Source organism: Aulonocara sp. 'chitande type north' Nkhata Bay, linkage group LG5, assembly GCF_057382095.1.
Source record: "Aulonocara sp. 'chitande type north' Nkhata Bay isolate Kocher_YH1m ecotype deep benthic linkage group LG5, A_spYH_male_GT1.1, whole genome shotgun sequence".
Taxonomy (NCBI): Eukaryota; Metazoa; Chordata; class Actinopteri; order Cichliformes; family Cichlidae; genus Aulonocara; species Aulonocara sp. 'chitande type north' Nkhata Bay.
Genome location: NC_141348.1, coordinates 216,159 through 242,468, shown reverse-complemented (window position 1 = coordinate 242,468; position 26,310 = coordinate 216,159). Strand labels below are relative to the sequence as shown.

The 26,310-nt window shown below is 56.2% G+C and overlaps 9 non-coding genes and 13 pseudogenes across 9 annotated transcripts; all 22 read right to left on the bottom strand.

Moving 5' to 3' along the window:
* Positions 1-77: 77 nt before the first annotated feature.
* Positions 78-196, bottom strand: LOC147328879 (5S ribosomal RNA). The gene has a single exon (XR_015129710.1). It is a non-coding gene; the product is annotated as a 5S ribosomal RNA (ribosomal RNA).
* A 1,410-nt stretch (positions 197-1,606) lies between these two features.
* On the bottom strand, positions 1,607-1,725 carry LOC147328878 (5S ribosomal RNA; annotated as a pseudogene).
* A 659-nt stretch (positions 1,726-2,384) lies between these two features.
* LOC147328877 (5S ribosomal RNA) lies at positions 2,385-2,503 on the bottom strand (annotated as a pseudogene).
* A 2,147-nt stretch (positions 2,504-4,650) lies between these two features.
* Positions 4,651-4,769, bottom strand: LOC147328876 (5S ribosomal RNA; annotated as a pseudogene).
* Positions 4,770-5,428: 659 nt separating this feature from the next.
* LOC147328875 (5S ribosomal RNA) lies at positions 5,429-5,547 on the bottom strand. Its single transcript, XR_015129292.1, has one exon. It is a non-coding gene; the product is annotated as a 5S ribosomal RNA (ribosomal RNA).
* A 978-nt stretch (positions 5,548-6,525) lies between these two features.
* LOC147328874 (5S ribosomal RNA) lies at positions 6,526-6,644 on the bottom strand (annotated as a pseudogene).
* A 2,466-nt stretch (positions 6,645-9,110) lies between these two features.
* On the bottom strand, positions 9,111-9,229 carry LOC147328873 (5S ribosomal RNA). Its single transcript, XR_015129291.1, has one exon. It is a non-coding gene; the product is annotated as a 5S ribosomal RNA (ribosomal RNA).
* An 898-nt stretch (positions 9,230-10,127) lies between these two features.
* Positions 10,128-10,246, bottom strand: LOC147328872 (5S ribosomal RNA). Its single transcript, XR_015129290.1, has one exon. It is a non-coding gene; the product is annotated as a 5S ribosomal RNA (ribosomal RNA).
* A 740-nt stretch (positions 10,247-10,986) lies between these two features.
* On the bottom strand, positions 10,987-11,105 carry LOC147328871 (5S ribosomal RNA). Its single transcript, XR_015129743.1, has one exon. It is a non-coding gene; the product is annotated as a 5S ribosomal RNA (ribosomal RNA).
* A 1,654-nt stretch (positions 11,106-12,759) lies between these two features.
* On the bottom strand, positions 12,760-12,878 carry LOC147328870 (5S ribosomal RNA; annotated as a pseudogene).
* Positions 12,879-13,577: 699 nt separating this feature from the next.
* On the bottom strand, positions 13,578-13,696 carry LOC147328869 (5S ribosomal RNA; annotated as a pseudogene).
* Positions 13,697-14,596: 900 nt separating this feature from the next.
* LOC147328868 (5S ribosomal RNA) lies at positions 14,597-14,715 on the bottom strand (annotated as a pseudogene).
* Positions 14,716-15,494: 779 nt separating this feature from the next.
* LOC147328867 (5S ribosomal RNA) lies at positions 15,495-15,613 on the bottom strand (annotated as a pseudogene).
* Positions 15,614-17,099: 1,486 nt separating this feature from the next.
* On the bottom strand, positions 17,100-17,218 carry LOC147328866 (5S ribosomal RNA; annotated as a pseudogene).
* Positions 17,219-17,877: 659 nt separating this feature from the next.
* On the bottom strand, positions 17,878-17,996 carry LOC147328865 (5S ribosomal RNA). The gene has a single exon (XR_015129289.1). It is a non-coding gene; the product is annotated as a 5S ribosomal RNA (ribosomal RNA).
* An 898-nt stretch (positions 17,997-18,894) lies between these two features.
* Positions 18,895-19,013, bottom strand: LOC147328864 (5S ribosomal RNA). The gene has a single exon (XR_015129288.1). It is a non-coding gene; the product is annotated as a 5S ribosomal RNA (ribosomal RNA).
* Positions 19,014-20,470: 1,457 nt separating this feature from the next.
* LOC147328863 (5S ribosomal RNA) lies at positions 20,471-20,589 on the bottom strand. The gene has a single exon (XR_015129287.1). It is a non-coding gene; the product is annotated as a 5S ribosomal RNA (ribosomal RNA).
* Positions 20,590-21,251: 662 nt separating this feature from the next.
* LOC147328862 (5S ribosomal RNA) lies at positions 21,252-21,370 on the bottom strand. The gene has a single exon (XR_015129742.1). It is a non-coding gene; the product is annotated as a 5S ribosomal RNA (ribosomal RNA).
* Positions 21,371-23,024: 1,654 nt separating this feature from the next.
* Positions 23,025-23,143, bottom strand: LOC147328861 (5S ribosomal RNA; annotated as a pseudogene).
* Positions 23,144-23,842: 699 nt separating this feature from the next.
* LOC147328860 (5S ribosomal RNA) lies at positions 23,843-23,961 on the bottom strand (annotated as a pseudogene).
* Positions 23,962-24,861: 900 nt separating this feature from the next.
* LOC147328859 (5S ribosomal RNA) lies at positions 24,862-24,980 on the bottom strand (annotated as a pseudogene).
* A 779-nt stretch (positions 24,981-25,759) lies between these two features.
* Positions 25,760-25,878, bottom strand: LOC147328858 (5S ribosomal RNA; annotated as a pseudogene).
* Positions 25,879-26,310: the final 432 nt, after the last annotated feature.

Below are 26,310 nucleotides of genomic sequence, written 5' to 3'. Positions count from 1 at the left end.
TTAATGGGCAGCTGCTTTTGGTCTTTTAATACACCCCTTCTCTGGATCAAAAGCGGTTCAATGACATGAAAATGAAAGACTGACAGCACCAGGTATTCCCAGGCAGTCTCCCATCCAAGTACTAACCAAGCCCAGCCCTGCTTAGCTTCCGAGATCAGACGAGGTCGGGTGTGCTCAGGGTGGTATGGCCGTAAGCTGCTGGGCCCAGCACAATGTCTCAATTTATGGATTCAAGTGATTAGGTGGCAAGTACCTGAAGTTACGAAGATAATCCTATAACCATACCTGCATGTTTGCATAATACCCTAACCCAAAGGCTCAGTTTGGCATTTATCCAACAGCACAGGCCCTGGATTGTTGAAGATGGCCTCAGGAACCAGCACAGGGCCTGGTGTGTTGTACATGGCTACAGCAAGCAGCACAGGGCCTGGTTTGGTGAAGATGGCCTCGGCCAGAAGCGCAGGGCCTGGTGTGATGTGAGTGGCCTGAGCAAGAGCCACAGGCCTTGGTGTGGTGTAAGTGGCCTCAGCCAGCAGCCACAGGCCCTGGTGTGGTGTAGGTGGCCTCAGCCAGCAGCCACAGGCCCTGGTGTGGTGTAAGTGGCCTCAGCCAGCAGCCACAGGCCCTGGTGTGGTGTAAGTGGCCTCAGCCAGCAGCCACAGGCCCTGGTGTGGTGTAAGTGGCCTCAGCCAGTGCCACAGGCCCTGGTGTAGTGTAAGTAGCCTGAGCAAGAGCCACAGACCCTGGTGTGGTGTAATTGGCCTCAGCCAGCAGCCACAGGCCCTGGTGTGGTGTAAGTGGCCTCAGCCAGTGCCACAGGCCCTGGTGTAGTGTAAGTGGCCTGAGCAAGAGCCACAGACCCTGGTGTGGTGTAATTGGCCTCAGCCAGAAGCCACAGGCCCTGGTGTGGTGTAAGTCGCCTCAGCCAGAAGCCACAGGTACTGGTGTGGTGTAAGTGGCCTCAGCCAGCTGCAAAAGGGCCCTGGTGTGGTGTAAGTCGCCTCAGCCAGCAGCCACCGGCCCTGGTGTGGTGTAGGTGGCCTCAGCCAGCAGCCACAGGCCCTGGTGTGGTATAAGTGGCCTCAGCCAGCAGCCACAGGCCCTGGTGTGGTGTAAGTGGCCTCAGCCAGCAGCCACAGGCCCTGGTGTGGTGTAAGTGGCCTCAGCCAGTGCCACAGGCCCTGGTGTGGTGTAAGTGGCCTGAGCAAGAGCCACAGGCCCTGGTGTGGTGTAAGTGGCCTGAGCAAGAGCCACAGACCCTGGTGTGGTGTAATTGGCCTCAATAGCAACTAATGCCCTGGTGTGGTGTAGGTGGCCTCAGCCAGCAGCCACAGGCCCTGGTGTGGTGTAAGTGGCCTCAGCCAGCAGCCACAGGCCCTGGTGTGGTGTAAGTGGCCTCAGCCAGAGCCACAGGCCCTGATGTGGTGTAAGTGGCCCCAGCCGGTCACTCAGGCCCTGGTGTGGTGTAGGTGGCATCAGCTAGCAGCACAAGACATTGGAAAACAGCCAAAAGCAATGTCGTTAATGTGCCCTCATTAATGGGCAGCTGCTTTTGGTCTTTTAATACACCCCTTCTCTGGATCAAAAGTGGTTCAATGACATGAAAGGCTTACAGCACCAGGTATTCCCAGGCAGTCTCCCATCCAAGTACTAACCAAGCCCAGCCCTGGTCAGCTTCCGAGATCAGACGAGGTCGGGCGTGCTCAGGGTGGTATGGCCGTAAGCTGCTGGCCCCAGCACAATGTCTCAATTTATGGATTCAGGTGATTAGGTGGCAAGTACCTGAAGTTACGAAGACAATCCTATAACCCTACCTTCATGTTTGCATAATACCCTAACCCAAAGGCTCAGTTTAGCATTTATCCAACAGCACAGGCCCTGGATTGTTGAAGATGGCCTCAGGAACCAGCACAGGGCCTGGTGTGTTGTACATGGCCACAGCTAGCAGCACAGGGCCTGGTTTGGTGAAGATGGCCTCGGCCAGAAGCGCAGGGCCTGGTGTGATGTGAGTGGCCTGAGCAAGAGCCACAGGCCCTGGTGTGGTGTAAGTGGCCTGAGCAAGAGCCACAGGCCCTGGTGTGGTGTAAGTGGCCTCAATAGCAAATAAGGCCCTGGTGTGGTGTAAGTGGCCTCAGCCAGTGCCACAGGCCCTGGTGTGGTGTAAGTGGCCTGAGCAAGAGCCAAAGACCCTGGTGTGGTGTAATTGGCCTCAATAGCAACTAAGGCCCTGGTGTGGTGTAGGTGGCATCAGCTAGCAGCACAAGACATTGGAAAAGAGCCAAAAGCAATGTCGTTAATGTGCCCTCATTAATGGGGAGCTGCTTTTGGTCTTTTAATACACCCCTTCTCTGGATCAAAAGCGGTTCAATGACATGAAAATGAAAGCCTTACAGTACCAGGTATTCCCAGGCAGTCTCCCATCCAAGTACTAACCAAGCCCAGCCCTGCTTAGCTTCCGAGATCAGACGAGGTCGGGCGTGCTTAGGGTGGTATGGCCGTAAGCTGCTGGCCCCAGCACAATGTCTCAATTTATGGATTCAAGTGATTAGGTGGCAAGTACCTGAAGTTACGAAGACAATCCTATAACCATACCTGCATGTTTGCATAATACCCTAACCCAAAGGCTCAGTTTGGCATTTATCCAACAGCACAGGCCCTGGATTGTTGAAGATGGCCACAGCAAGCAGCACAGGGCCTGGTTTGGTGAAGATGGCCTCAGCCAGAAGCACAGGGCCTGGTGTGATATGAGTGGCCTGAGCAAGAGCCACAGGCCCTGGTGTGGTGTAAGTGGAATCAGCCAGCAGCCACAGGCCCTGGTGTGGTGTAAGTGGCCTGAGCCAGAGCCACAGGCCCTGGTGTGGTGTAACTGGCCTGAATAGCAAATAAGGCCCTGGTGTGGTGTAAGTGGCCTCAGCCAGAGCCACAGGCCCTGGTGTGGTGTAAGTGGCCTCAATAGCAACTAAGGCCCTGGTGTGGTGTAAGTGGCCTCAGCCAACAGCCACAGGCCCTGGTATGGTGTAAGTGGCCTCAGCCAGCAGCCACAGGCCCTGGTGTGGTGTAAGTGGCCAGAAGCGCAGGGCCTGGTGTGATGTGAGTGGCCTGAGCAAGAGCCACAGACCCTGGTGTGGTGTAATAGGCCTCAATAGCAACTAAGGCCCTGGTGTGGTGTATGTGGCCTCAGCCAGCAGCCACAGGCCCTGGTGTGGTGTAACTGGCCTCAGCCAGCAGCCACAGGCCCTGGTGTGGTGTAAGTGGCCTCAGCCAGAGCCACAGGCCCTGATGTGGTGTAAGTCGCCTCAGCTAGCAGCACAGGGCCTGGTTTGGTGAAGATGGCCTCGGCCAGAAGCACAGGACCTGGTTTGATATGAGTGGCCTGAGCCAGCAGCCACAGGCCCTGGTGTGGTGTAAGTGGCCTCAGCCAGCAGCAACAGGCCCTGGTGTGGTGTAAGTCGCCTCAGCCAGAAGCCACAGGCACTGGTGTGGTGTAAGTGGCCTCAGCCAGCAGCAACAGGCCGTGGTGTGGTGTAAGTCGCCTCAGCAAGCAGCCACAGGCCCTGGTGTGGTGTAGGTGGTCTCAGCCAGCAGCCACAGTTCCTGGTGTGGTGTAAGTGGCCTCAGCCAGCAGCCACAGGCCCTGGTGTGGTGTAAGTGGCCTCAGCAAGAGCCACAGACCCTGGTGTGGTGTAATTGGCCTAAGCCAGAGCCACAGGCCCTGGTGTGGTGTAAGTGGCCTGAGCAAGAACCACAGGGCCTGGTTTGGTGAAGATGGCCTCGGCCAGAAGCGCAGGGCCTGGTGTGATGTGAGTGGCCTGAGCAAGAGCCACAGGCCCTGGTGTGGTGTAAGTGGCCTCAGCCAGCAGCCACAGGCCCTGGTGTGGTGTAAGTCGCCTCAGCCAGCAGCCACAGGCCCTGGTGTGGTGTAGGTGGCCTCAGCCAGCAGCCACAGGCCCTGGTGTGGTGTAAGTGGCCTCAGCCAGTGCCACAGGCCCTGGTGTGGTGTAAGTGGCCTGAGCAAGAGCCACAGACCATGGTGTGGTGTAATTGGCCTCAATAGCAACTAAGGCCCTGGTGTGGTGTAAGTGGCCTCAGCCAGCAGTCACAGGCCCTGGTGTGGTGTAGGTGGCCTCAGCCAGCAGCCACAGGCCCTGGTGTGGTGTAGGTGGCCTCAGCCAGCAGCCACAAGCCCTTGTGTGGTGTAAGTGGCCTCAGCCAGCAGCCACAGGCCCTGGTGTGGTGTAAGTGGCCTCAGCCAGTGCCACAGGCCCTGGTGTGGTGTAAGTGGCCTGAGCAAGAGCCACAGACCATGGTGTGGTGTAATTGGCCTCAATAGCAACTAAGGCCCTGGTGTGGTGTAAGTGGCCTCAGCCAGCAGCCACAGGCCCTGGTGTGGTGTAAGTGGCCTCAGCCAGCAGCCACAGGCCCTGGTGTGGTGTAAGTGGCCTCAGCCAGAGCCACAGGCCCTGATGTGGTGTAAGTGGCCCCAGCCGGTCACTCAGGCCCTGGTGTGGTGTAGGTGGCATCAGCTAGCAGCACAAGACATTGGAAAACAGCCAAAAGCAATGTCGTTAATGTGCCCTCATTAATGGGCAGCTGCTTTTGGTCTTTTAATACACCCCTTCTCTGGATCAAAAGTGGTTCAATGACATGAAAGGCTTACAGCACCAGGTATTCCCAGGGAGTCTCCCATCCAAGTACTAACCAAGCCCAGCCCTGGTCAGCTTCCGAGATCAGACGAGGTCGGGAGTGCTCAGGGTGGTATGGCCGTAAGCTGCTGGCCCCAGCACAATGTCTCAATTTATGGATTCAGGTGATTAGGTGGCAAGTACCTGAAGTTACGAAGACAATCCTATAACCCTACCTTCATGTTTGCATAATACCCTAACCCAAAGGCTCAGTTTAGCATTTATCCAACAGCACAGGCCCTGGATTGTTGAAGATGGCCTCAGGAACCAGCACAGGGCCTGGTGTGTTGTACATGGCCACAGCTAGCAGCACAGGGCCTGGTTTGGTGAAGATGGCCTCGGCCAGAAGCGCAGGGCCTGGTGTGATGTGAGTGGCCTGAGCAAGAGCCACAGGCCCTGGTGTGGTGTAAGTGGCCTGAGCAAGAGCCACAGGCCCTGGTGTGGTGTAAGTGGCCTCAATAGCAAATAAGGCCCTGGTGTGGTGTAAGTGGCCTCAGCCAGTGCCACAGGCCCTGGTGTGGTGTAAGTGGCCTGAGCAAGAGCCAAAGACCCTGGTGTGGTGTAATTGGCCTCAATAGCAACTAAGTCCCTGGTGTGGTGTAGGTGGCATCAGCTAGCAGCACAAGACATTGGAAAACAGCCAAAAGCAATGTCGTTAATGTACCCTCATTAATGGGCAGCTGCTTTTGGTCTTTTAATACACCCCTTCTCTGGATCAAAAGCGGTTCAATGACATGAAAATGAAAGGCTTACAGCACCAGGTATTCCCAGGCAGTCTCCCATCCAAGTACTAACCAAGCCCAGCCCTGCTTAGCTTCCGAGATCAGACGAGGTCGGGCGTGCTCAGGGTGGTATGGCCGTAAGCTGCTGGCTCCAGCACAATGTCTCAATTTATGGATTCAAGTGATTAGGTGGCAAGTACCTGAAGTTACGAAGATAATCCTATAACCATACCTGCATGTTTGCATAATACCCTAACCCAAAGGCTCAGTTTGGCATTTACCCAACAGCACAGGCCCTGGATTGTTGAAGATGGCCTCAGGAACCAGCACAGGGCCTGGTGTGTTGTACATGGCCACAGCAAGCAGCACAGGGCCTGGTTTGGTGAAGATGGCCTCGGCCAGAAGCACAGGGCCTGGTGTGATATGAGTGGCCTGAGCAAGAGCCACAGGCCCTGGTGTGTTGTAAGTGGCCTCAGCCAGCAGCCACAGGCCCTGGTGTGGTGTAGGTGGCCTCAGCCAGCAGCCACAGGCCCTTGTGTGGTGTAAGTGGCCTCAGCCAGCAGCCACAGGCTCTGGTGTGGTGTAAGTGGCCTCAGCCAGCAGCCACAGGCCCTGGTGTGGTGTAAGTGGCCTCAGCCAGCAGCCACAGGCCCTGGTGTGGTGTAGGTGGCCTCAGCCAGCAGCCACAGGCCCTGGTGTGGTGTAAGTGGCCTCAATAGCAACTAAGGCCCTGGTGTGGTCTAAGCGGCCTGAGCCAGTGCCACAGGCCCTGGTGTGGTGTAAGTGGCCTGAGCAAGAGCCACAGACCCTGGTGTGGTGTAAATGGCCTCAATAGCAACTAAGGCCCTGGTGTGGTGTATGTGGCCTCAGCCAGCAGCCACAGGCCCTGTTGTGGTGTAACTGGCCTCAGCCAGAGCAACAGGCCCTGATGTGGTGTAAGTGGCCCCAGCCGGTCACTCAGGCCCTGGTGTGGTGTAGGTGGCATCAGCTAGCAGCACAAGACATTGGAAAAGAGCCAAAAGCAATGTCGTTAATGTGCCCTCATTAATGGGGAGCTGCTTTTGGTCTTTTAATACACCCCTTCTCTGGATCAAAAGCGGTTCAATGACATGAAAATGAAAGCCTTACAGCACCAGGTATTCCCAGGCAGTCTCCCATCCAAGTACTAACCAAGCCCAGCCCTGCTTAGCTTCCGAGATCAGACGAGGTCGGGCGTGCTTAGGGTGGTATGGCCGTAAGCTGCTGGCCCCAGCACAATGTCTCAATTTATGGATTCAAGTGATTAGGTGGCAAGTACCTGAAGTTACGAAGACAATCCTATAACCATACCTGCATGTTTGCATAATACCCTAACCCAAAGGCTCAGTTTGGCATTTATCCAACAGCACAGGCCCTGGATTGTTGAAGATGGCCACAGCAAGCAGCACAGGGCCTGGTTTGGTGAAGATGGCCTCAGCCAGAAGCACAGGGCCTGGTGTGATATGAGTGGCCTGAGCAAGAGCCACAGGCCCTGGTGTGGTGTAAGTGGAATCAGCCAGCAGCCACAGGCCCTGGTGTGGTGTAAGTGGCCTGAGCCAGAGCCACAGGCCCTGGTGTGGTGTAACTGGCCTGAATAGCAAATAAGGCCCTGGTGTGGTGTAAGTGGCCTCAGCCAGAGCCACAGGCCCTGGTGTGGTGTAAGTGGCCTCAATAGCAACTAAGGCCCTGGTGTGGTGTAAGTGGCCTCAGCCAACAGCCACAGGCCCTGGTATGGTGTAAGTGGCCTCAGCCAGCAGCCACAGGCCCTGGTGTGGTGTAAGTGGCCAGAAGCGCAGGGCCTGGTGTGATGTGAGTGGCCTGAGCAAGAGCCACAGACCCTGGTGTGGTGTAATAGGCCTCAATAGCAACTAAGGCCCTGGTGTGGTGTATGTGGCCTCAGCCAGCAGCCACAGGCCCTGGTGTGGTGTAACTGGCCTCAGCCAGCAGCCACAGGCCCTGGTGTGGTGTAAGTGGCCTCAGCCAGAGCCACAGGCCCTGATGTGGTGTAAGTCGCCTCAGCTAGCAGCACAGGGCCTGGTTTGGTGAAGATGGCCTCGGCCAGAAGCACAGGACCTGGTTTGATATGAGTGGCCTGAGCCAGCAGCCACAGGCCCTGGTGTGGTGTAAGTGGCCTCAGCCAGCAGCAACAGGCCCTGGTGTGGTGTAAGTCGCCTCAGCCAGAAGCCACAGGCACTGGTGTGGTGTAAGTGGCCTCAGCCAGCAGCAACAGGCCGTGGTGTGGTGTAAGTCGCCTCAGCAAGCAGCCACAGGCCCTGGTGTGGTGTAGGTGGTCTCAGCCAGCAGCCACAGTTCCTGGTGTGGTGTAAGTGGCCTCAGCCAGCAGCCACAGGCCCTGGTGTGGTGTAAGTGGCCTCAGCAAGAGCCACAGACCCTGGTGTGGTGTAATTGGCCTAAGCCAGAGCCACAGGCCCTGGTGTGGTGTAAGTGGCCTGAGCAAGAACCACAGGGCCTGGTTTGGTGAAGATGGCCTCGGCCAGAAGCGCAGGGCCTGGTGTGATGTGAGTGGCCTGAGCAAGAGCCACAGGCCCTGGTGTGGTGTAAGTGGCCTCAGCCAGCAGCCACAGGCCCTGGTGTGGTGTAAGTCGCCTCAGCCAGAAGCCACAGGCACTGGTGTGGTGTAAGTGGCCTCAGCCAGCAGCAAAAGGGCCCTGGTGTGGTGTAAGTCGCCTCAGCCAGCAGCCACAGGCCCTGGTGTGGTGTAGGTGGCCTCAGCCAGCAGCCACAGGCCCTGGTGTGGTGTAAGTGGCCTCAGCCAGTGCCACAGGCCCTGGTGTGGTGTAAGTGGCCTGAGCAAGAGCCACAGACCATGGTGTGGTGTAATTGGCCTCAATAGCAACTAAGGCCCTGGTGTGGTGTAAGTGGCCTCAGCCAGCAGCCACAGGCCCTGGTGTGGTGTAGGTGGCCTCAGCCAGCAGCCACAGGCCCTGGTGTGGTGTAGGTGGCCTCAGCCAGCAGCCACAAGCCCTTGTGTGGTGTAAGTGGCCTCAGCCAGCAGCCACAGGCCCTGGTGTGGTGTAAGTGGCCTCAGCCAGTGCCACAGGCCCTGGTGTGGTGTAAGTGGCCTGAGCAAGAGCCACAGACCATGGTGTGGTGTAATTGGCCTCAATAGCAACTAAGGCCCTGGTGTGGTGTAAGTGGCCTCAGCCAGCAGCCACAGGCCCTGGTGTGGTGTAAGTGGCCTCAGCCAGCAGCCACAGGCCCTGGTGTGGTGTAAGTGGCCTCAGCCAGAGCCACAGGCCCTGATGTGGTGTAAGTGGCCCCAGCCGGTCACTCAGGCCCTGGTGTGGTGTAGGTGGCCTGAGCAAGAGCCACAGGCCCTGGTGTGGTGTAAGTGGCCTGAGCAAGAGCCACAGGCCCTGGTGTGGTGTAAGTGGCCTCAATAGCAAATAAGGCCCTGGTGTGGTGTAAGTGGCCTCAGCCAGTGCCACAGGCCCTGGTGTGGTGTAAGTGGCCTGAGCAAGAGCCAAAGACCCTGGTGTGGTGTAATTGGCCTCAATAGCAACTAAGGCCCTGGTGTGGTGTAGGTGGCATCAGCTAGCAGCACAAGACATTGGAAAACAGCCAAAAGCAATGTCGTTAATGTACCCTCATTAATGGGCAGCTGCTTTTGGTCTTTTAATACACCCCTTCTCTGGATCAAAAGCGGTTCAATGACATGAAAATGAAAGGCTTACAGCACCAGGTATTCCCAGGCAGTCTCCCATCCAAGTACTAACCAAGCCCAGCCCTGCTTAGCTTCCGAGATCAGACGAGGTCGGGCGTGCTCAGGGTGGTATGGCCGTAAGCTGCTGGCTCCAGCACAATGTCTCAATTTATGGATTCAAGTGATTAGGTGGCAAGTACCTGAAGTTACGAAGATAATCCTATAACCATACCTGCATGTTTGCATAATACCCTAACCCAAAGGCTCAGTTTGGCATTTACCCAACAGCACAGGCCCTGGATTGTTGAAGATGGCCTCAGGAACCAGCACAGGGCCTGGTGTGTTGTACATGGCCACAGCAAGCAGCACAGGGCCTGGTTTGGTGAAGATGGCCTCGGCCAGAAGCACAGGGCCTGGTGTGATATGAGTGGCCTGAGCAAGAGCCACAGGCCCTGGTGTGTTGTAAGTGGCCTCAGCCAGCAGCCACAGGCCCTGGTGTGGTGTAGGTGGCCTCAGCCAGCAGCCACAGGCCCTTGTGTGGTGTAAGTGGCCTCAGCCAGCAGCCACAGGCCCTGGTGTGGTGTAAGTGGCCTCAGCCAGTGCCACAGGCCCTGGTGTGGTGTAATTGGCCTCAATAGCAACTAAGGCCCTGGTGTGGTGTAAGTGGCCTGAGCAAGAGCCACATACCCTGGTGTGGTGTAATTGGCCTCAATAGCAACTAAGGCCCTGGTGTGGTGTAGGTGGCCTCAGCCAGCAGCCACAGGCCCTGGTGTGGTGTAAGTGGCCTCAGCCAGCAGCCACAGGCCCTGGTGTGGTGTAAGTGGCCTCAGCCAGAGCAACAGGCCCTGATGTGGTGTAAGTGGCCCCAGCCGGTCACTCAGGCCCTTGTGTGGTGTAGGTTGCATCAGCTAGCAGCACAAGACATTGGAAAAGAGCCAAAAGCAGTGTCGTTAATGTGCCCTCATTAATGGGCAGCTGCTTTTGGTCTTTTAATACACCCCTTCTCTGGATCAAAAGCGGTTCAATGACATGAAAATCAAAGGCTTACAGCACCAGGTATTCCCAGGCAGTCTCCCATCCAAGTACTAACCAAGCCCAGCCCTGCTTAGCTTCCGAGATCAGACGAGGTCGGGCGTGCTCAGGGTGGTATGGCCGTAAGCTGTTGGCCCCAGCACAATGTCTCAATTTATGGATTCAAGTGATTAGGTGGCAAGTACCTGAAGTTACGAAGACAATGCTATGACCATACCTGCATGTTTGCATAATACCCTAACCCAAAGGCTCAGTTTGGCATTTATCCAACAGCACAGGCCCTGGATTGTTGAAGATGGCCTCAGGAACCAGCACAGGGCCTGGTGTGTTGTACATGGCCACAGCAAGGAGCACAGGGCCTGGTTTGGTGAAGATGGCCTCGGCCAGAAGCGCAGGGCCTGGTGTGATGTGAGTGGCCTGAGCAAGAGCCACAGGCCTTGGTGTGGTGTAAGTGGCCTCAGCCAGCAGCCACAGGCCCTGGTGTGGTGTAGGTGGCCTCAGCCAGCAGCCACAGGCCCTTGTGTGGTGTAATTGGCCTCAATAGCAACTAAGGCCCTGGTGTGGTGTAAGTGGCCTCAGCCAGTGCCACAGGCCCTGGTGTGGTGTAAGTGGCCTGAGCAAGAGCCACAGACCCTGGTGTGGTGTAATTGGCCTCAATAGCAACTAAGGCCCTGGTGTGGTGTAGGTGGCCTCAGCCAGCAGCCACAGGCCCTGGTGTGGTGTAGGTGGCATCAGCTAGCAGCACAAGACATTGGAAAACAGCCAAAAGCAATGTCGTTAATGTGCCCTCATTAATGGGCAGCTGCTTTTGGTCTTTTAATACACCCCTTCTCTGGATCAAAAGCGGTTCAATGACATGAAAATCAAAGGCTTACAGCACCAGGTATTCCAAGGCAGTCTCCCATCCAAGTACTAACCAAGCCCAGCCCTGCTTAGCTTCCGAGATCAGACGAGGTCGGGCGTGCTCAGGGTGGTATGGCCGTAAGCTGCTGGCTCCAGCACAATGTCTCAATTTATGGATTCAAGTGATTAGGTGGCAAGTACCTGAAGTTACGAAGACAATCCTATAACCATACCTGCATGTTTGCATAATACCCTAACCAAAAGGCTCAGTTTGGCATTTATCCAACAGCACAGGCCCTGGATTGTTGAAGATGGCCTCAAGAACCAGCACAGGACCTGATGTGTTTTACATGGCCACAGCAAGCAGCACAGGGCCTGGTTTGGTGAAGATGGCCTCGGCCAGAAGCGCAGGGCCTGGTGTGATGTGAGTGGCCTGAGCAAGAGCCACAGGTCTTGGTGTGGTGTAAGTGGCGTCAGCCAGCAGCCACAGGCCCTGGTGTGGTGTAAGTCGCCTCAGCCAGAAGCCACAGGCACTGGTGTGGTGTAAGTGGCCTCAGCCAGCAGCAAAAGGGCCCTGGTGTGGTGTAAGTCGCCTCAGCCAGCAGCCACAGGCCCTGGTGTGGTGTAGGTGGCCTCAGCCAGCAGCCACAGGCCCTGGTGTGGTGTAAGTGGCCTCAGCCAGCAGCCACAGGCCCTGGTGTGGTGTAAGTGGCCTGAGCAATAGCCACAGGCCCTGGTGTGGTGTAAGTGGCCTGAGCAAGAGCCACAGACCCTGGTGTGGTGTAATTGGCCTCAATAGCAACTAATGCCCTGGTGTGGTGTAGGTGGCCTCAGCCAGCAGCCACAGGCCCTGGTGTGGTATAAGTGGCCTAAGCCAGCAGCCACAGGCCCTGGTGTGGTGTAAGTGGCCTCAGCCAGCAGCCACAGGCCCTGGTGTGGTGTAAGTCGCCTCAGCCAGAAGCCACAGGCACTGGTGTGGTGTAAGTGGCCTCAGCCAGCAGCAAAAGGGCCCTGGTGTGGTGTAAGTCGCCTCAGCCAGCAGCCACAGGCCCTGGTGTGGTGTAGATGGCCTCAGCCAGCAGCCACAGGCCCTGGTGTGGTGTAAGTGGCCTCAGCCAGCAGCCACAGGCCCTGGTGTGGTCTAAGTGGCCTCAGTCAGAAGCACAGGCCCTGGTGTGATATGAGTGGCCTGAGCAAGAGCCACAGGCCCTGGTGTGGTGTAAGTGGCCTGAGCAAGAGCCACAGGCCCTGGCGTGGTGTAAGTGGCCTGAGCAAGAGCCACAGGCCCTGGTGTGGTGTAAGTGGCCTCAGCCAGCAGCCACAAGCCCTGGTGTGGTGTAAGTGGCCTCAGCCAGCAGCCACAGGCCCTGGTGTGGTGTAAGTGGCCTCAGCCAGTGCCACAGGCCCTGGTGTGATGTAAGTGGCCTGAGCAAGAGCCACAGACCATGGTGTGGTGTAATTGGCCTCAATAGCAACTAAGGCCCTGGTGTGGTGTAAGTGGCCTCAGCCAGCAGCCACAGGCCCTGGTGTGGTGTAAGTGGCCTCAGCCAGCAGCCACAGGCCCTGGTGTGGTGTAAGTGGCCTCAGCCAGAGCCACAGGCCCTGATGTGGTGTAAGTGGCCCCAGCCGGTCACTCAGGCCCTGGTGTGGTGTAGGTGGCACCAGCTAGCAGCACAAGACATTGGAAAACAGCCAAAAGCAATGTCGTTAATGTGCCCTCATTAATGGGCAGCTGCTTTTGGTCTTTTAATACACCCCTTCTCTGGATCAAAAGCGGTTCAATGACATGAAAATGAAAGGCTTACAGCACCAGGTATTCCCAGGCAGTCTCCCATCCAAGTACTAACCAAGCCCAGCCCTGCTCAGCTTCCGAGATCAGACGAGGTCGGGCGTGCTCAGGGTGGTATGGCCGTAAGGTGCTGGCCCCAGCACAATGTCTCAATTTATGGATTCAGGTGATTAGGTGGCAAGTACCTGAAGTTACGAAGACAATCCTATAACCCTACCTTCATGTTTGCATAATACCCTAACCCAAAGGCTCAGTTTAGCATTTATCCAACAGCACAGGCCCTGGATTGTTGAAGATGGCCTCAGGAACCAGCACAGGGCCTGGTGTGTTGTACATGGCCACAGCTAGCAGCACAGGGCCTGGTTTGGTGAAGATGGCCTCGGCCAGAAGCGCAGGTCCTGGTGTGATATGAGTGGCCTGAGCAAGAGCCACAGGCCCTGGTGTGGTGTAAGTGGCCTGAGCAAGAGCCACAGGCCCTGGTGTGGTGTAAGTGGCCTCAATAGCAAATAAGTCCCTGGTGTGGTGTAAGTGGCCTCAGCCAGCAGCCACAGGCCCTGGTGTGGTGTAAGTGGCCTCAGCCAGTGCCACAGGCCCTGGTGTGGTGTAAGTGGCCTGAGCAAGAGCCAAAGACCCTGGTGTGGTGTAATTGGCCTCAATAGCAACTAAGGCCCTGGTGTGGTGTAGGTGGCATCAGCTAGCAGCACAAGACATTGGAAAACAGCCAAAAGCAATGTCGTTAATGTGCCCTCATTAATGGGCAGCTGCTTTTGGTCTTTTAATACACCCCTTCTCTGGATCAAAAGCGGTTCAATGACATGAAAATGAAAGGCTTACAGAACCAGGTATTCCCAGGCAGTCTCCCATCCAAGTACTAACCAAGCCCAGCCCTGCTTAGCTTCCGAGATCAGACGAGGTCGGGCGTGCTCAGGGTGGTATGGCCGTAAGCTGCTGGCCCCAGCACAATGTCTCAATTTATGGATTCAAGTGATTAGGTGGCAAGTACCTGAAGTTACGAAGACAATCCTATAACCATAACTGCATGTTTGCATAATACCCTAACCCAAAGGCTCAGTTTGGCATTTATCCAACAGCACAGGCCCTGGATTGTTGAAGATGGCGTCAGGAACCAGCACAAGGCCTGGTGTGTTGTACATGGCCACAGCAAGCAGCACAGGGCCTGGTTTGGTGAAGATGGCCTCGGCCAGAAGCACAGGGCCTGGTGTGATATGAGTGGCCTGAGCAAGAGCCACAGACCCTGGTGTGTTGTAAGTGGCCTCAGCCAGCAGCCACAGGCCCTGGTGTGGTGTAGGTGGCCTCAGCCAGCAGCCACAGGCCCTGGTGTGTTGTAAGTGGCCTCAGCCAGCAGCCACAGGCCCTGGTGTGGTGTAGGTGGCCTCAGCCAGCAGCCACAGGCCCTTGTGTGGTGTAATTGGCCTCAATAGCAACTAAGGCCCTGGTGTGGTGTAGGTGGCCTCAGCCAGCAGCCACAGGCCCTGGTGTGGTGTAAGTGGCCTCAGCCAGTGCCACAGGCCCTGGTGTGGTGTAAGTGGCCTGAGCAAGAGCCACAGACCCTGGTGTGGTGTAATTGGCCTCAATAGCAACTAAGGCCCTGGTGTGGTGTAGGTGGCCTCAGCCAGCAGCCACAGGCCCTGGTGTGGTGTAAGTGGCATCAGCCAGCAGCCACAGGCCCTGGTGTGGTGTAAGTGGCATCAGCTAGCAGCACAAGACATTGGAAAACAGCCAAAAGCAATGTCGTTAATGTGCCCTCATTAATGGGCAGCTGCTTTTGGTCTTTTAATACACCCCTTCTCTGGATCAAAAGCGGTTCAATGACATGAAAATGAAAGGCTTACAGCACCAGGTATTCCCAGGCAGTCTCCCATCCAAGTACTAACCAAGCCCAGCCCTGCTTAGCTTCCGAGATCAGACTAGGTCGGGCGTGCTCAGGGTGGTATAGCCGTAAGCTGCTGGCCCCAGCACAATGTCTCAATTTATGGATTCAAGTGATTAGGTGGCAAGTACCTGAAGTTACGAAGACAATCCTATAACCATACCTGCATGTTTGCATAATACCCTAACCCAAAGGCTCAGTTTAGCATTTATCCAACAGCACAGGCCCTGGATTGTTGAAGATGGCCTCAGGAACCAGCACAGGGCCTGGTGTGTTGTACATGGCCACAGCTAGCAGCACAGGGCCTGGTTTGGTGAAGATGGCCTCGGCCAGAAGAGCAGAGCCTGGTGTGATGTGAGTGGCCTGAGCAAGAGCCACAGGCCCTGGTGTGGTGTAAGTGGCCTGAGCAAGAGCCACAGGCCCTGGTGTGGTGTAAGTCGCCTCAGCCAGCAGCCACAGGCCCTGGTGTGGTCTAAGCGGCCTGAGCCAGTGCCACAGGCCCTGGTGTGGTGTAAGTGGCCTGAGCAAGAGCCACAGACCCTGGTGTGGTGTAAATGGCCTCAATAGCAACTAAGGCCCTGGTGTGGTGTATGTGGCCTCAGCCAGCAGCCACAGGCCCTGTTGTGGTGTAACTGGCCTCAGCCAGAGCAACAGGCCCTGATGTGGTGTAAGTGGCCCCAGCCGGTCACTCAGGCCCTGGTGTGGTGTAGGTGGCATCAGCTAGCAGCACAAGACATTGGAAAAGAGCCAAAAGCAATGTCGTTAATGTGCCCTCATTAATGGGGAGCTGCTTTTGGTCTTTTAATACACCCCTTCTCTGGATCAAAAGCGGTTCAATGACATGAAAATGAAAGGCTTACAGCACCAGGTATTCCCAGGCAGTCTCCCATCCAAGTACTAACCAAGCCCAGCCCTGCTTAGCTTCCGAGATCAGACCCGGTCGGGGGTGCTTAGGGTGGTATGGCCGTAAGCTGCTGGCCCCAGCACAATGTCTCAATTTATGGATTCAAGTGATTAGGTGGCAAGTACCTGAAGTTACGAAGACAATCCTATAACCATACCTGCATGTTTGCATAATACCCTAACCCAAAGGCTCAGTTTGGCATTTATCCAACAGCACAGGCCCTGGATTGTTGAAGATGGCCTCAGGAACCAGCACAGGGCCTGGTGTGTTGTACATGGCCACAGCAAGCAGCACAGGGCCTGGTTTGGTGAAGATGGCCTCAGCCAGAAGCACAGGGCCTGGTGTGATATGAGTGGCCTGAGCAAGAGCCACAGGCCCTGGTGTGGTGTAAGTGGAATCAGCCAGCAGCCACAGGCACTGGTGTGGTGTAAGTGGCCTCAGCCAGCAGCCACAGGCCCTGGTGTGGTGTAGGTGGCCTCAGCCAGCAGCCACAGGCCCTGGTGTGGTGTAAGTGGCCTCAGCCAGAGCCACGGGCCCTGATGTGGTGTAAGTGGCCCCAGCCGGTCACTCAGGCCCTGGTGTGGTGTAAGTGGCCTCAGCCAGTGCCACAGGCCCTGGTGTGGTGTAAGTGGCTTGAGCAAGAGCCACAGACCCTGGTGTGGTGTAATTGGCCTCAGCCAGCAGCCACAGGCCCTGGTGTGGTGTAAGTCGCCTCAGACAGAAGCCACAGGCACTGGTGTGGTGTAAGTGGCCTCAGCCAGCAGCAAAAGGGCCCTGGTGTGGTGTAAGTCGCCTCAGCCAGCAGCCACAGGCCCTGGTGTGGTGTAGGTGGCCTCAGCCACTAGCCACAGGCCCTGGTGTGGTGTAAGTGGCCTCAGCCAGCAGCCACAGGCCCTGGTGAGGTGTAAGTGGTCTCAGCCAGCAGCCACAGGCCCTGGTGTGGTGTAAGTGGCCTCAGCCAGTGCCACAGGCCCTGGTGTGGTGTAAGTGGCCTGAGCAAGAGCCAAAGGCCCTGGTGTGGTGTAAGTGGCCTGAGCAAGAGCCACAGACCCTGGTGTGGTGTAATTGGCCTCAATAGCAACTAATGCCCTGGTGTGGTGTAGGTGGCCTCAGCCAGCAGCCACAGGCCCTGGTGTGGTGTAAGTGGCCTGAGCAAGAGCCACAGGCCCTGGTGTGGTGTAAGTGGCCTGAGCAAGAGCCACAGACCATGGTGTGGTGTAATTGGCCTCAATAGCAACTAAGGCCCTGGTGTGGTGTAAGTGGCCTCAGCCAGCAGCCACAGGCCCTGGTGTGGTGTAAGTGGCCTCAGCCAGCAGCCACAGGCCCTGGTGTGGTGTAAGTGGCCTCAGCCAGAGCCACAGGCCCTGATGTGGTGTAAGTGGCCCCAGCCGGTCACTCAGGCCCTGGTGTGGTGTAGGTGGCATCAGCTAGCAGCACAAGACATTGGAAAACAGCCAAAAGCAATGTCGTTAATGTGCCCTCATTAATGGGCAGCTGCTTTTGGTCTTTTAATACACCCCTTCTCTGGATCAAAAGTGGTTCAATGACATGAAAGGCTTACAGCACCAGGTATTCCCAGGCAGTCTCCCATCCAAGTACTAACCAAGCCCAGCCCTGCTCAGCTTCCGAGATCAGACGAGGTCGGGCGTGCTCAGGGTGGTATGGCCGTAAGCTGCTGGCCCCAGCACAATGTCTCAATTTATGGATTCAGGTGATTAGGTGGCAAGTACCTGAAGTTACGAAGACAATCCTATAACCCTACCTTCATGTTTGCATAATACCCTAACCCAAAGGCTCAGTTTAGCATTTATCCAACAGCACAGGCCCTGGATTGTTGAAGATGGCCTCAGGAACCAGCACAGGGCCTGGTGTGTTGTACATGGCCACAGCTAGCAGCACAGGGCCTGGTTTGGTGAAGATGGCCTCGGCCAGAAGCGCAGGGCCTGGTGTGATGTGAGTGGCCTGAGCAAGAGCCACAGGCCCTGGTGTGGTGTAAGTGGCCTGAGCAAGAGCCACAGGCCCTGGTGTGGTGTAAGTGGCCTCAATAGCAAATAAGGCCCTGGTGTGGTGTAAGTGGCCTCAGCCAGTGCCACAGGCCCTGGTGTGGTGTAAGTGGCCTGAGCAAGAGCCAAAGACCCTGGTGTGGTGTAATTGGCCTCAATAGCAACTAAGGCCCTGGTGTGGTGTAGGTGGCATCAGCTAGCAGCACAAGACATTGGAAAACAGCCAAAAGCAATGTCGTTAATGTACCCTCATTAATGGGCAGCTGCTTTTGGTCTTTTAATACACCCCTTCTCTGGATCAAAAGCGGTTCAATGACATGAAAATGAAAGGCTTACAGCACCAGGTATTCCCAGGCAGTCTCCCATCCAAGTACTAACCAAGCCCAGCCCTGCTTAGCTTCCGAGATCAGACGAGGTCGGGCGTGCTCAGGGTGGTATGGCCGTAAGCTGCTGGCTCCAGCACAATGTCTCAATTTATGGATTCAAGTGATTAGGTGGCAAGTACCTGAAGTTACGAAGATAATCCTATAACCATACCTGCATGTTTGCATAATACCCTAACCCAAAGGCTCAGTTTGGCATTTACCCAACAGCACAGGCCCTGGATTGTTGAAGATGGCCTCAGGAACCAGCACAGGGCCTGGTGTGTTGTACATGGCCACAGCAAGCAGCACAGGGCCTGGTTTGGTGAAGATGGCCTCGGCCAGAAGCACAGGGCCTGGTGTGATATGAGTGGCCTGAGCAAGAGCCACAGGCCCTGGTGTGTTGTAAGTGGCCTCAGCCAGCAGCCACAGGCCCTGGTGTGGTGTAGGTGGCCTCAGCCAGCAGCCACAGGCCCTTGTGTGGTGTAAGTGGCCTCAGCCAGCAGCCACAGGCCCTGGTGTGGTGTAAGTGGCCTCAGCCAGTGCCACAGGCCCTGGTGTGGTGTAATTGGCCTCAATAGCAACTAAGGCCCTGGTGTGGTGTAAGTGGCCTGAGCAAGAGCCACATACCCTGGTGTGGTGTAATTGGCCTCAATAGCAACTAAGGCCCTGGTGTGGTGTAGGTGGCCTCAGCCAGCAGCCACAGGCCCTGGTGTGGTGTAAGTGGCCTCAGCCAGCAGCCACAGGCCCTGGTGTGGTGTAAGTGGCCTCAGCCAGAGCAACAGGCCCTGATGTGGTGTAAGTGGCCCCAGCCGGTCACTCAGGCCCTGGTGTGGTGTAGGTGGCATCAGCTAGCAGCACAAGACATTGGAAAACAGCCAAAAGCAATGTCGTTAATGTGCCCTCATTAATGGGGAGCTGCTTCTGGTCTTTTAATACACCCCTTCTCTGGATCAAAAGCGGTTCAATGACATGAAAATGAAAGGCTTACAGCACCAGGTATTCCCAGGCAGTCTCCCATCCAAGTACTAACCAAGCCCAGCCCTGCTTAGCTTCCGAGATCAGACGAGGTCGGGCGTGCTCAGGGTGGTATGGCCGTAAGCTGCTGGCCCCAGCACAATGTCTCAATTTATGGATTCAAGTGATTAGGTGGCAAGTACCTGAAGTTACGAAGACAATCCTATAACCATACCTGCATGTTTGCATAATACCCTAACCAAAAGGCTCAGTTTGGCATTTATCCAACAGCACAGGCCCTGGATTGTTGAAGATGGCCTCAAGAACCAGCACAGGACCTGGTGTGTTTTACATGGCCACAGCAAGCAGCACAGGGCCTGGTTTGGTGAAGATGGCCTCAGCAAGCAGCCACAGGCCCTGGTTTGGTGTAAGTGGCCTCAGCTAGCAGCACAGGCCCTGGTGTGATGTGAGTGGCCTGAGCAAGAGCCACAGGCCTTGGTGTGGTGTAAGTGGCCTCAGCCAGCAGCCACAGGCCCTGGTGTGGTGTAAGTCGCCTCAGCCAGAAGCCACAGGCCCTGGTGTGGTGTAGGTGGCCTCAGCCAGCAGCAAAAGGGCCCTGGTGTGGTGTAAGTCGCCTCAGCCAGCAGCCACAGGCCCTGGTGTGGTGTAGGTGGCCTCAGCCAGCAGCCACAGGCCCTGGTGTGGTGTAAGTGGCCTCAGCCAGCAGCCACAGGCCCTGGTGTGGTGTAAGTGGCCTCAGCCAGCAGCCACAGGCCCTGGTGTGGTGTAAGTCGCCTCAGACAGAAGCCACAGGCACTGGTGTGGTGTAAGTGGCCTCAGCCAGCAGCAAAAGGGCCCTGGTGTGGTGTAAGTCGCCTCAGCCAGCAGCCACAGGCCCTGGTGTGGTGTAGGTGGCCTCAGCCACCAGCCACAGGCCCTGGTGTGGTGTAAGTGGCCTCAGCCAGCAGCCACAGGCCCTGGTGTGGTGTAAGTGGCCTCAGCCAGCAGCCACAGGCCCTGGTGTGGTGTAAGTGGCCTCAGCCAGTGCCACAGGCCCTGGTGTGGTGTAAGTGGCCTGAGCAAGAGCCACAGGCCCTGGTGTGGTGTAAGTGGCCTGAGCAAGAGCCACAGACCCTGGTGTGGTGTAATTGGCCTCAATAGCAACTAATGCCCTGGTGTGGTGTAGGTGGCCTAAGCCAGCAGCCACAGGCCCTGGTGTGGTGTAAGTGGCCTGAGCAAGAGCCACAGGCCCTGGTGTGGTGTAAGTGGCCTGAGCAAGAGCCACAGACCCTGGTGTGGTGTAATTGGCCTCAATAGCAACTAATGCCCTGGTGTGGTGTAGGTGGCCTCAGCCAGCAGCCACAGGCCCTGGTGTGGTGAAAGTGGCCTCAGCCAGAGCCACAGGCCCTGATGTGGTGTAAGTGGCCCCAGCCGGTCACTCAGGCCCTTGTGTGGTGTAGGTTGCATCAGCTAGCAGCACAAGACATTGGAAAAGAGCCAAAAGCAGTGTCGTTAATGTGCCCTCATTAATGGGCAGCTGCTTTTGGTCTTTTAATACACCCCTTCTCTGGATCAAAAGCGGTTCAATGACATGAAAATCAAAGGCTTACAGCACCAGGTATTCCCAGGCAGTCTCCCATCCAAGTACTAACCAAGCCCAGCCCTGCTTAGCTTCCGAGATCAGACGAGGTCGGGCGTGCTCAGGGTGGTATGGCCGTAAGCTGTTGGCCCCAGCACAATGTCTCAATTTATGGATTCAAGTGATTAGGTGGCAAGTACCTGAAGTTACGAAGACAATGCTATGACCATACCTGCATGTTTGCATAATACCCTAACCCAAAGGCTCAGTTTGGCATTTATCCAACAGCACAGGCCCTGGATTGTTGAAGATGGCCTCGGCCAGAAGCGCAGGGCCTGGTGTGATGTGAGTGGCCTGAGCAAGAGCCACAGGCCTTGGTGTGGTGTAAGTGGCCTCAGCCAGCAGCCACAGGCCCTGGTGTGGTGTAGGTGGCCTCAGCCAGCAGCCACAGGCCCTTGTGTGGTGTAATTGGCCTCAATAGCAACTAAGGCCCTGGTGTGGTGTAAGTGGCCTCAGCCAGTGCCACAGGCCCTGGTGTGGTGTAAGTGGCCTGAGCAAGAGCCACAGACCCTGGTGTGGTGTAATTGGCCTCAATAGCAACTAAGGCCCTGGTGTGGTGTAGGTGGCCTCAGCCAGCAGCCACAGGCCCTGGTGTGGTGTAGGTGGCATCAGCTAGCAGCACAAGACATTGGAAAACAGCCAAAAGCAATGTCGTTAATGTGCCCTCATTAATGGGCAGCTGCTTTTGGTCTTTTAATACACCCCTTCTCTGGATCAAAAGCGGTTCAATGACATGAAAATCAAAGGCTTACAGCACCAGGTATTCCAAGGCAGTCTCCCATCCAAGTACTAACCAAGCCCAGCCCTGCTTAGCTTCCGAGATCAGACGAGGTCGGGCGTGCTCAGGGTGGTATGGCCGTAAGCTGCTGGCTCCAGCACAATGTCTCAATTTATGGATTCAAGTGATTAGGTGGCAAGTACCTGAAGTTACGAAGACAATCCTATAACCATACCTGCATGTTTGCATAATACCCTAACCAAAAGGCTCAGTTTGGCATTTATCCAACAGCACAGGCCCTGGATTGTTGAAGATGGCCTCAAGAACCAGCACAGGACCTGGTGTGTTTTACATGGCCACAGCAAGCAGCACAGGGCCTGGTTTGGTGAAGATGGCCTCGGCCAGAAGCGCAGGGCCTGGTGTGATGTGAGTGGCCTGAGCAAGAGCCACAGGTCTTGGTGTGGTGTAAGTGGCGTCAGCCAGCAGCCACAGGCCCTGGTGTGGTGTAAGTCGCCTCAGCCAGAAGCCACAGGCACTGGTGTGGTGTAAGTGGCCTCAGCCAGCAGCAAAAGGGCCCTGGTGTGGTGTAAGTCGCCTCAGCCAGCAGCCACAGGCCCTGGTGTGGTGTAGGTGGCCTCAGCCAGCAGCCACAGGCCCTGGTGTGGTGTAAGTGGCCTCAGCCAGCAGCCACAGGCCCTGGTGTGGTGTAAGTGGCCTGAGCAATAGCCACAGGCCCTGGTGTGGTGTAAGTGGCCTGAGCAAGAGCCACAGACCCTGGTGTGGTGTAATTGGCCTCAATAGCAACTAATGCCCTGGTGTGGTGTAGGTGGCCTCAGCCAGCAGCCACAGGCCCTGGTGTGGTATAAGTGGCCTAAGCCAGCAGCCACAGGCCCTGGTGTGGTGTAAGTGGCCTCAGCCAGCAGCCACAGGCCCTGGTGTGGTGTAAGTCGCCTCAGCCAGAAGCCACAGGCACTGGTGTGGTGTAAGTGGCCTCAGCCAGCAGCAAAAGGGCCCTGGTGTGGTGTAAGTCGCCTCAGCCAGCAGCCACAGGCCCTGGTGTGGTGTAGATGGCCTCAGCCAGCAGCCACAGGCCCTGGTGTGGTGTAAGTGGCCTCAGCCAGCAGCCACAGGCCCTGGTGTGGTCTAAGTGGCCTCAGTCAGAAGCACAGGCCCTGGTGTGATATGAGTGGCCTGAGCAAGAGCCACAGGCCCTGGTGTGGTGTAAGTGGCCTGAGCAAGAGCCACAGGCCCTGGCGTGGTGTAAGTGGCCTGAGCAAGAGCCACAGGCCCTGGTGTGGTGTAAGTGGCCTCAGCCAGCAGCCACAAGCCCTGGTGTGGTGTAAGTGGCCTCAGCCAGCAGCCACAGGCCCTGGTGTGGTGTAAGTGGCCTCAGCCAGTGCCACAGGCCCTGGTGTGATGTAAGTGGCCTGAGCAAGAGCCACAGACCATGGTGTGGTGTAATTGGCCTCAATAGCAACTAAGGCCCTGGTGTGGTGTAAGTGGCCTCAGCCAGCAGCCACAGGCCCTGGTGTGGTGTAAGTGGCCTCAGCCAGCAGCCACAGGCCCTGGTGTGGTGTAAGTGGCCTCAGCCAGAGCCACAGGCCCTGATGTGGTGTAAGTGGCCCCAGCCGGTCACTCAGGCCCTGGTGTGGTGTAGGTGGCACCAGCTAGCAGCACAAGACATTGGAAAACAGCCAAAAGCAATGTCGTTAATGTGCCCTCATTAATGGGCAGCTGCTTTTGGTCTTTTAATACACCCCTTCTCTGGATCAAAAGCGGTTCAATGACATGAAAATGAAAGGCTTACAGCACCAGGTATTCCCAGGCAGTCTCCCATCCAAGTACTAACCAAGCCCAGCCCTGCTCAGCTTCCGAGATCAGACGAGGTCGGGCGTGCTCAGGGTGGTATGGCCGTAAGGTGCTGGCCCCAGCACAATGTCTCAATTTATGGATTCAGGTGATTAGGTGGCAAGTACCTGAAGTTACGAAGACAATCCTATAACCCTACCTTCATGTTTGCATAATACCCTAACCCAAAGGCTCAGTTTAGCATTTATCCAACAGCACAGGCCCTGGATTGTTGAAGATGGCCTCAGGAACCAGCACAGGGCCTGGTGTGTTGTACATGGCCACAGCTAGCAGCACAGGGCCTGGTTTGGTGAAGATGGCCTCGGCCAGAAGCGCAGGTCCTGGTGTGATATGAGTGGCCTGAGCAAGAGCCACAGGCCCTGGTGTGGTGTAAGTGGCCTGAGCAAGAGCCACAGGCCCTGGTGTGGTGTAAGTGGCCTCAATAGCAAATAAGTCCCTGGTGTGGTGTAAGTGGCCTCAGCCAGCAGCCACAGGCCCTGGTGTGGTGTAAGTGGCCTCAGCCAGTGCCACAGGCCCTGGTGTGGTGTAAGTGGCCTGAGCAAGAGCCAAAGACCCTGGTGTGGTGTAATTGGCCTCAATAGCAACTAAGGCCCTGGTGTGGTGTAGGTGGCATCAGCTAGCAGCACAAGACATTGGAAAACAGCCAAAAGCAATGTCGTTAATGTGCCCTCATTAATGGGCAGCTGCTTTTGGTTTTTTAATACACCCCTTCTCTGGATCAAAAGCGGTTCAATGACATGAAAATGAAAGGCTTACAGAACCAGGTATTCCCAGGCAGTCTCCCATCCAAGTACTAACCAAGCCCAGCCCTGCTTAGCTTCCGAGATCAGACGAGGTCGGGCGTGCTCAGGGTGGTATGGCCGTAAGCTGCTGGCCCCAGCACAATGTCTCAATTTATGGATTCAAGTGATTAGGTGGCAAGTACCTGAAGTTACGAAGACAATCCTATAACCATAACTGCATGTTTGCATAATACCCTAACCCAAAGGCTCAGTTTGGCATTTATCCAACAGCACAGGCCCTGGATTGTTGAAGATGGCGTCAGGAACCAGCACAAGGCCTGGTGTGTTGTACATGGCCACAGCAAGCAGCACAGGGCCTGGTTTGGTGAAGATGGCCTCGGCCAGAAGCACAGGGCCTGGTGTGATATGAGTGGCCTGAGCAAGAGCCACAGACCCTGGTGTGTTGTAAGTGGCCTCAGCCAGCAGCCACAGGCCCTGGTGTGGTGTAGGTGGCCTCAGCCAGCAGCCACAGGCCCTGGTGTGTTGTAAGTGGCCTCAGCCAGCAGCCACAGGCCCTGGTGTGGTGTAGGTGGCCTCAGCCAGCAGCCACAGGCCCTTGTGTGGTGTAATTGGCCTCAATAGCAACTAAGGCCCTGGTGTGGTGTAGGTGGCCTCAGCCAGCAGCCACAGGCCCTGGTGTGGTGTAAGTGGCCTCAGCCAGTGCCACAGGCCCTGGTGTGGTGTAAGTGGCCTGAGCAAGAGCCACAGACCCTGGTGTGGTGTAATTGGCCTCAATAGCAACTAAGGCCCTGGTGTGGTGTAGGTGGCCTCAGCCAGCAGCCACAGGCCCTGGTGTGGTGTAAGTGGCATCAGCCAGCAGCCACAGGCCCTGGTGTGGTGTAAGTGGCATCAGCTAGCAGCACAAGACATTGGAAAACAGCCAAAAGCAATGTCGTTAATGTGCCCTCATTAATGGGCAGCTGCTTTTGGTCTTTTAATACACCCCTTCTCTGGATCAAAAGCGGTTCAATGACATGAAAATGAAAGGCTTACAGCACCAGGTATTCCCAGGCAGTCTCCCATCCAAGTACTAACCAAGCCCAGCCCTGCTTAGCTTCCGAGATCAGACTAGGTCGGGCGTGCTCAGGGTGGTATAGCCGTAAGCTGCTGGCCCCAGCACAATGTCTCAATTTATGGATTCAAGTGATTAGGTGGCAAGTACCTGAAGTTACGAAGACAATCCTATAACCATACCTGCATGTTTGCATAATACCCTAACCCAAAGGCTCAGTTTAGCATTTATCCAACAGCACAGGCCCTGGATTGTTGAAGATGGCCTCAGGAACCAGCACAGGGCCTGGTGTGTTGTACATGGCCACAGCTAGCAGCACAGGGCCTGGTTTGGTGAAGATGGCCTCGGCCAGAAGAGCAGGGCCTGGTGTGATGTGAGTGGCCTGAGCAAGAGCCACAGGCCCTGGTGTGGTGTAAGTGGCCTGAGCAAGAGCCACAGGCCCTGGTGTGGTGTAAGTCGCCTCAGCCAGCAGCCACAGGCCCTGGTGTGGTCTAAGCGGCCTGAGCCAGTGCCACAGGCCCTGGTGTGGTGTAAGTGGCCTGAGCAAGAGCCACAGACCCTGGTGTGGTGTAAATGGCCTCAATAGCAACTAAGGCCCTGGTGTGGTGTATGTGGCCTCAGCCAGCAGCCACAGGCCCTGTTGTGGTGTAACTGGCCTCAGCCAGAGCAACAGGCCCTGATGTGGTGTAAGTGGCCCCAGCCGGTCACTCAGGCCCTGGTGTGGTGTAGGTGGCATCAGCTAGCAGCACAAGACATTGGAAAAGAGCCAAAAGCAATGTCGTTAATGTGCCCTCATTAATGGGGAGCTGCTTTTGGTCTTTTAATACACCCCTTCTCTGGATCAAAAGCGGTTCAATGACATGAAAATGAAAGGCTTACAGCACCAGGTATTCCCAGGCAGTCTCCCATCCAAGTACTAACCAAGCCCAGCCCTGCTTAGCTTCCGAGATCAGACCCGGTCGGGGGTGCTTAGGGTGGTATGGCCGTAAGCTGCTGGCCCCAGCACAATGTCTCAATTTATGGATTCAAGTGATTAGGTGGCAAGTACCTGAAGTTACGAAGACAATCCTATAACCATACCTGCATGTTTGCATAATACCCTAACCCAAAGGCTCAGTTTGGCATTTATCCAACAGCACAGGCCCTGGATTGTTGAAGATGGCCTCAGGAACCAGCACAGGGCCTGGTGTGTTGTACATGGCCACAGCAAGCAGCACAGGGCCTGGTTTGGTGAAGATGGCCTCAGCCAGAAGCACAGGGCCTGGTGTGATATGAGTGGCCTGAGCAAGAGCCACAGGCCCTGGTGTGGTGTAAGTGGAATCAGCCAGCAGCCACAGGCACTGGTGTGGTGTAAGTGGCCTCAGCCAGCAGCCACAGGCCCTGGTGTGGTGTAGGTGGCCTCAGCCAGCAGCCACAGGCCCTG